The sequence below is a fragment of the Nicotiana tabacum genome, chromosome 20 (assembly GCF_000715075.1).
Source record: "Nicotiana tabacum cultivar K326 chromosome 20, ASM71507v2, whole genome shotgun sequence".
Lineage (NCBI taxonomy): Eukaryota > Viridiplantae > Streptophyta > Magnoliopsida > Solanales > Solanaceae > Nicotiana > Nicotiana tabacum.
In genome coordinates this window covers 82217127-82226311 of record NC_134099.1, presented here as the reverse complement: position 1 = coordinate 82226311, position 9185 = coordinate 82217127, and positions in this window count along the sequence as shown.

The following is a 9185-nucleotide window of genomic DNA, read 5'->3' as shown; positions in this document are numbered from 1 at the left end:
CTTCATGATAGGTGTTCACTAAGACCAACAGGAGGAGAAACACCACGTGCTAATGGAAGTAGTGGCACAAGGGTGGCAAAACTATGTGTCACACTCTGTCTGACAGAATGATCTGAATCACTCATACACCTCAGGAGGGGAACTACTAAGAGGGGAGCATAAGGAACCAGCTTGATGCCAAGTCCTTGGACAAGCATACTGACAAGCATGCCAGCTCCTTGTTTAGAATGTACAGATGTAATGTTGCTCATGTTTCCAAGACATGAAGTGTTGTATATATAATTATCCAACTGATGTCACCTAATCCAAAAATGATTAAGAGTCATTGTTTGGGAAGTGATTGGCTGCAACTTTTTGGAGGGGTTGATCTTTATCTACTTATTAGGTAATTAAGTAGTGTTTTATTATCCGGTAATTAATTAATTACCCATATAATTAAAAATTATCTCAAATTATTTAAAATTTTACTTTTTAAAAAAAATAAAAATATATATATTTTATATATCCTACTATCATGGTTATATGGTACCTTATTTGATGAACTATTGATAGGCCCACTCTTTCATTCGTTAACAACTCAGTTTCTTTGGTTAAATAATTTCCTTTCTGAAAATAAAATATTGAGATGCCCCTAAATAGCCAATAAGATGCATGCCGTAATTAATTAGATCCAACTAGTTGAGTAGTAGCATCCTTAATCACATAGCTAAAACCAACTAAAGTTCATATGACATCAGTTTTGCACATTTTACCTAGTTGTGCAATTTTGTTCTTACACGACTTCCTCCAGCCTTTTCAAGACAGAAAATATTCCACGAGTAGTGCAATAAGCTATAAGAGCTTCCCTAGCATATCTTTAGATTATTATTTTTAATTTCATTTCTTGGTATATCTCTAACAACACAGTAGCTCACCTATATATTGAAGGATTGCATATAAGTGTTCGTAACACGCAGCGGAAGACAATAACAATTTTAGGTAGACATTTTTGTGTTTAAGATTTATTTACATGTCAAAGATCGGATCTGAGACGTACCTGGTGAATAAAGTCTCGTTTTAAAAAAATTTCGATAGTGCGAAGATTCTATGCGTATCCACACCGAGATCGATCCTTGTTATCAACTCTTTCATCAGTGAAACCCGCGGACAAATTGAACGAGAAATTACTATGCAGAAATTTTCTCAAAACCCTTTAACATAGTAATAACAAGACAAGAAAACAAATTTCTTGTCTAAAAACGCCTCTCTTGTTTATGACCTTTTTCGATCATCAGTGTTTCTACATATGAAACCTTCGTATATATACTGATATACATCACCTTAGTATCCTTTTCCCCAATAGGTTAGGGACATGTTAAGGTGGTGACTTACGTGTAACTCTATTCCAAATTAGGACTTTATAAATCCTTTTCCATTGCAAAATAGAATCCAATGCCACATGTTGCCGTAGTCACTTTATGTCATTCCAATGTTAAATTGGATTTAACACATAACTCTTCATTAATATTTATAAATAAATATTAATTATGAGTATTTATATATATATATATATATATATATATATATATATATATATATATATATATATATATATATATATATATTAACCAAGAGACATAATTTAATTTTTCTATTCCAAATAGAAAACTTCACTTTATTAACAATAATAATATATCCTTTGTGCTAGCAAAGAGTATAATAATATTTCATTTGGACTAATAATTAAAAAAAATTGACTAATTAAATTTTATAATTTAATTACCAAATAATAGAATAACTAATCCATTAGCAAAGACCAGAACACTCGTTAGTGTGCGACTTCATAGGTTCAATACTAAATCGATAGTGAATTGATCACATCAATATACTAATCAAGGGTGGCGTCTAGCAACACTCCTCAACGACCGGATAGCATGAAGTATGCAATTTAATCTCAAGAACCAGTAGAAGAATAAAGTAATATTTCCTTCCGTCCTTATAGCTCTGAGTCACCCTAGGATACGGTTCAACTGTCAAATCCTAATAGGCGACCAACTATGTGTTCATGTCAAATATAATCGACCATCGAATGACCTAAGAAACTCATTTCTTCTTTCATTCAATTGCCCTAGCCAAGGTCTTAATTTGGTCGTTTATAATTCACAACAACTTGGAGCTTAAACTCATTACCAAGAGTTGACAGATTCCATCTTGATCATTCACTAATTCTACAAGCATTTAATCGTACCCAATATCCTTTCAACTATTGCCCTAGGGCCATAGGTGTCTGGTATCAAAGCACAATAAATAACTTGTCAATTACTATGACGATCTCAGGTCAAAGGAAACTTTTACATCACATTCTTCAAGAGAATATCCTATTGACAGTTTATGGTAATTCTAACCATTAGGAATTATCCAATGAGTCGGTTCAATGATCATATCTCTATATGCATCATCTATCTATGTAATTTAGTTAATGAGATCAACTAATCTTTATCCATAAAGACGATCACATAAATATTGATCTAACCGGATTACTAATGTCCAAATTAATAATCCTACGATCAAGAACAAATTTAGATTAAATTATAAGAAACTTTACTCTCATTATCATGATCTCCATCACAATGTCAAGTCTCAAAATTAAATCAAGGACCTTATCAAATTAATCAAGCAATTAATAACAATGATAAAACAATATCAAATTTCATATATATTTTATATCAAATAACGTTCACAAAAATATATTCATTTTATCAAATATAATATTGGATCTAGGGCATATCTACATATGTCTTAGGTATATGTCACTATGTGTGCTTTTCCAGGGATAGGTGAAGTCTCATACGGAAGGGATCAGATTTTAAGAAGAGAATGTCATTACGTTTTCGTACCTTACTAAGTTAATAGCTAGCAATAGTTATTGACTTAAAATAGGGAGAAAAAAAAAAGAGAAAGAAAATCAGATGGTTACTTAGATAAAATTGGGACTAATTAATTGTAATAACTAACAAGTGGCGAAGAAAAATACCGTTTTGCGTTACCATAGCTATAAATTTTGTTGTACGTACACTAGAAAAGGTGAACAACGAACAACATTTGCTTGAGTACAGAAAATATTATTCAAGTCGAATTATATGAAATGTCTCGTTTAATTTTCTACTTATTTATTTGCGTCATGTTTCCTTATATATGGGTCTGAGCTTTTACTCAATAAAGTACGTTGAAATACTTTAATTGGTTGTTAGGTGATAGATAATTAATTTAGACATAAAAACAAGATCAGGACATGTGCTATTCTGTATTGCATGATGTGAACATTCTCATCTAAAAGAAATATTTTGTTAGTAAGTTACACATTATTCTACCTAATTTAGGCCAACAACAATTTAAGCTATGCTAACGTTGTCATCTGCATGTATTTGGATAGAAGCTTTCAGAAGGAAAGGGAAGAAGAAGAGAAAAGTAATACTACTAAATTTGTTTTAAAAGCATGCAACCATTCTCCTTCTATGCTTTCCATTGCTTTCCGTTCTAGATAATACCGAAAGGATTTCGGTGTTATTTTACATAATATATATATGCACATGTACAGATACACTGAACAAAACTGGTTGAAGATTGATGAGCATTGATACTATATAAAATCAATACATACACTATTATTTCGTTAAAATATTCATGTAAAAATATATATATATTTTCAACTTTTAATTTTGCTAATCACGTATAAAGAGTACAAATTTTCGTACGCTTAATTCTAAAATAGTAAAAAGATAACTTTTTTTTTTGTGAGAAAATAATTTCTATCTTTACAATAAAGAAAATCTCATAAAATTTTCTCATGTGTATAATTTAAAACATATTCAAAAGTAGTAATATTAATAACTATATAAAATCATAGTTTTCAAACTATTTATTTTTTTTCTTTACAAAATATTCCACCCAAAATATCATATCAAATGTACATATATAACGGTATCACGGTTGTTAAGCTTACTGGGTGTAACAGGCTAGTTCGAAACCTCCAATCATGGCCTCATATTCTGCCTCGTTGTTGTCAATTTTACCGTTCTAATAGATTGTCTAACCACGTTACCTGTGGGTGGTTTTAGCACGATGCCGAGTCCGGACCCCTTTACTTTTGAAGCACCGTCTGTAAAGAGGATCCAGATCCCCGAAGATGTACCAGACTTGACTAATAATTCCCTTTCAACCTCAGGCACTAGGGTCGGCGTGAAGTCAGCCACGAAATCTGCTAAGATTTGAGACTTGATAGTTGTTCAGGGTCGATACTCAATATCGTACCCGCTGAGTTCCATGACCCATTTGGCACAAGCGCCCCGAAAGCTCGGGTTTATGCAAAATATTTCGAATGTGATAAGTTGTTACAACAAATATGGGATGACATTGAAAATATGGTTTTAATTTTCTAGAGGAGCTTATCAAAGCGAGCGCTAACTTTTCTAAATGAGGATACCTAGTTTCAGCCTCACCTAGGGTCCGACTAACATAATAGATAGGGAATTGCATACCTTGTTCTTCTCGGACAAGGTCTCCACTTCCCGCTATCTCCGATACTGCCAAATATAAGTGAAGTTGTTCGTCTTCCCTCGGCTTGTGAAGCAATGGTGGGCTCGACAAGTATCGCTTAAGTTCCTATAAAGCGTGTTGACATTCGGGGGTCCAAGTGAAGTTGTTCTTCTTTTTCAGCAACGAGAAGAATTGATGACTCCTATCCGATGATCCCGAGATGAATTGATCCAGGGCTGCAATATGCCCGGTTAGCCTTTGTACAGCCTTCACATTATCCACTATCGTGATATCTTCGATTGCTTTGATCTTATCGGCCGGATTGATCTCGATTCCCTGATTCAACACCATTGTATTGGGAAAATAAATATTACACATGGAATTAATTATGTGGCTGACATGGCAAGACATGTGGATCGCTGGAAATACAACAGCTGGAGAAGAGTATTAAAGAAGACGTGAGTCTTAATAGGCACGAGAAAAATGTCCACGAAACGAAAAGGAATGGTTGCTCTAGTCTCTTTAGCGATTTGAAGAAGCACCGGTGGAATGAACCAAAACGATAAAGAAGGAAAGGTTCATTGATCTTCAATTAATGGGCATGAATGATAACATGCATTACAGAAACTTCACGAAACAGTTACGATTACCAATTATAACGTTTCATTAATGTCATTAATATTCATAATGACTCGATCATAAAGGGGAAAAGATGTTGTACTTAGAGATGGCTATATAAGGAAGAGAAATGTCATTTGTATGGATATCTGATTATTACTGGAATACAATTATTTACTTTTGCTTTATACTGATTGCTTTGCTATTTCATACTCTAATTTTCCTTTCTCATTGCAAAAATGTTCCTTTTCTTGATTATCAGTAACCCGAGTACTTCTAAAAATAGGGTTTGACCGAAATTCCTATTTTCTGTTTAAACAAATTGGTTCCATTATGGGACTCTAATAATCTTTTCACTTTCCAAATCCATTCTTCTACCAAAAAATTATGTCAAACGTCAACGACAACAACCAACAAAACCAACATAACCAACAAAATCAGCAACAGTTGAATCAGCAAAATGAACAAGGAGATGGAACTCTAATACCCTCACAACGAAACTGTCCTCGACAATCTCGAGAAGGGACACCTGAAAGATCTGAATTGCATATGAATGACCACATGAGGATGATCAAGCTATCGATGCAACATTGAAGCAATTAATCGCAGAACAGGTCAACAATGCTCTTCAAGCTTTTCTTAGTGGGTTGCCAACTGTACCACCAACTCCGCCTCCAAACAACACTGCAACCATAGAGAATCCACGCTCAGGACTCGCTAATTCAAGCAGCGGATGAACTTCCAGCAAATATCGCGATGGAGGGTCAAGTATCCCAGGTAATTCTGATTTACAAAATTTAGTACTATCTTTGCAGAAACAGCTCAAGGAGCAGAACGATCGCATAGAACATATACCTGGTGTTCCACCTATAATTAAAAGAGTGGATATAGACAAATACTCTCAACAGCCTTGGAAGACAAGCGCCACTCCTTTGGATATTCCGAAAAAGTTTAAGATGCCTGATATCCCAAAGTACGATGGAAGAACTGATCCACGAGATCATGTAACTCCATTTACAACTGGCATAAAGGGCAACGACTTGATCGAGCAAGAGATTGAATCAGTACTGGTCAAAAAATTCGGTGAAACACTCACGAAGGGAGCATTAACATGGTATTCTCTTTTACCTAAAAATTCTATTGATTCTTTTGCTGAGCTTGCAGATTCATTTATAAAAGCACACTCGGGAGCTCAAAAAGTTGATAAAAGGACGGAAGACATTTTCAAAATAAAATAGGGAGATACGGAGCTACTCAAGGAATTCGTAGACAGATTCCAACATGAACGAATGATGTTGCCACGTATACCCGACAATTGGGCGGCAATGGCATTTGCCAGTAATTTAAATGAAAAAAGCTCAGAAGCTACGAGGAGACTCAAAGAAAGCTTGCGAGAATTCCCTGCAACAACTTGGAATGATGTTTACAATAGGTACAACATGAAACTGCGGATAGAAGAAGACACTATCACTCAGTCCCGGAGAGATGAAAGGGTAAGTTCAAGGCGGCCAGAAACTAAAAAGGCAAGAATAGGTATGAACCTTATATGGGACCAGCAGGAAGGGATTCACGTTCGAAACAAGAAAACCCGAGGTATGACTCCAGATCAAGGGACAGAGATTCAAGTTCATCGTCCAGGTTCGGAAAGGAGCAAGACACGCGAGACAATGATAGAAGTTCAAAAGCAAAGATTGGTAGTTACAGTTTCAATGTTAGCACATCTGAGTTGGTAGCTGTTTTAAGAAGCATGGGAGATAAAGTGTGGGGGCCAAAAGAAATGAGATCGAACCCAAATAGGAGAAACCCCGATTTCTGGTGCGAGTTTCACAACGATCACGGTCACAAAACAACAGATTGGAGACTACTACAAGGTGAAGGAGATCACTTATTAAAATAAGGTTACTTACAGAATTGTTTAGTGAGAAGGGTAAGCAAGCATATCTGAAGAATAGGCAGGAGCCGCCAAAACCTCCATCATCAAAAAGAATAGTTAATGTCATTAGCGAAGGGGATGAGGTAAACGACGTAACATATACGGCAGCAAAGAAGGTGTCAAAAATCACAGTTACCCACGGGAAGTGAGTTCGCCAAGTTTTGGAAGAAGACAGTATAACATTTGATGATAAAGGCGCAGATAGCGTGTTGATCCCACACAATGACGCACTGGTAATATCTTTACTTGTACATGATACTAATGTAAAACAAGTTTTGATTGATCCAGGTAGCTTTGTAAATATCATTCTCCTAAGAGTGATAAACGAGATGCAAGCCGATGATAAATTGGTACCCAAAGCACGTACCTTGTCTTGCTTTGACAACTCGAGCGTTGTTACAAAATGGGAGATAATACTCACCATATTCGCAGAAGGAGTAGTCAAAGATACCAAATTTCAAGTGATAGATATGGACATGGCGTACAATATGATTCTTGTCAGAACTTGGATTCATTATATGGATGTTGTTCCATCTACCTTACATCAGGTTATCAAGTTCTCTTCGCAATGGGGAATAAGAAAAATCTGTGGTGATTAACAGGCTTCCCGAAACATTAACTCAGTGTAGATTCAAGCGTAAAAAATGACACTGCAGATGGAAAATAGCAATTACAGAATTCAGTTGAGGGTTAAGCAACACAAACCTCAACTACAGATGGACAAACGGATATAGACTCAAGGCCTGATACTATTCAAGAACCAGAAGAGAATGAAAACATCAAAATAACAATTGAGGAACTGGAAGCGGTGGTGTTGTTTGTACATTGTCCAGATAGAAAAGTCTACATCGGAACCAACTTCAGCCCAGAGATGAAAAGTAAGTTAATTAAATTTTTAAAAGCTATTGTTTTGCTTGGTCGCATTCAGATATAACACATATACCACCGGAGGTGATGACCTATAAGCTAAATGAAGATCCAACGTATCCGCCTATTAAATAGAAGAAAAGGAAGCAAGGATCCTTCAAGAACCAGGTGATTCAGGATAAGGTACAAAAGCTTTTAAAAATCGGGTCTATCCGTGAGGTAAAATATCCTAATTGGCTAGCTAATACTGTGGTGGTGCCCAAAAAGAATGGTAAGTGGTGAGTTTGTGTAGAGTATACTGATTTGAATAAAGCCTGCCCTAAAGATTCTTTTCCATTACCACACATAGATCAACTAATTGATGCTACTGCAGACACGAACTATTAACTTTTTTAGACGCCTATTCAGGATATAATCAAATAAAATGGATCCTTCAGATGAGGAAAAAACAACCTTTATTATAGATAGTGGGCTTACTGTTATAAAGTTATGCCTTTCGACCTAAAGAATGCTGGAGCCACGTACCAGAGGTTAGTAACTAAGATGTTTCAAGAACATCTGGGAAAAGCCATGGAGGTTTATATCGATGATATGCTAGTCAAATCACAACAGGCGGGGGATCATATTCAACATTTGTCAGATACGTTTCAGATTCTCCGCAAATTCAATATGAAGTTAAATCCAGAGAAATGTGCATTTGACGTGTCGTCAGGTAAGTTGTTAGGTTTCCTTGTTTCTAAACGTGGAATTGAAGTAAATCTCATGCAAATTAAAGCTATTGAAAATATACTGGATATACTTACGAGCAAAAAAGAAGTACAGAGGTTAACAGGTAGGATATCAGCATTGGGAAGATTTATTTCTAAATCTTCGGAGAAAAGCTTTAAGTTCTTTTTAGTTTTGAAAAATCAAAGTCAATTTAAATGGACCGAAGAATGTCAACAAGTGCTCAAAAATTTAAAAGCATACTTGTCAAACCCACCGTTGCTGGCTAAACCAAAGGACGGAAAAAAGCTACTCATCTACCTCGCCGTTTCAGAAGTGGCGGTAAGTACCATATTAGTTCGGTAGGACAAAGGTAAACAATCTTCGATTTATGATGTTAGCAAGTCTTTATTGGATGCTGAAACTCGATATCCTCATTTAGAAAAACTTGCTTTAGCATTAATTATGGCATCAAGAAAATTAAGGCCTTATTTTCAATGTCACCCTATCTCTGTAGTAACTGCCTACCCCTTACGTAATATATTGC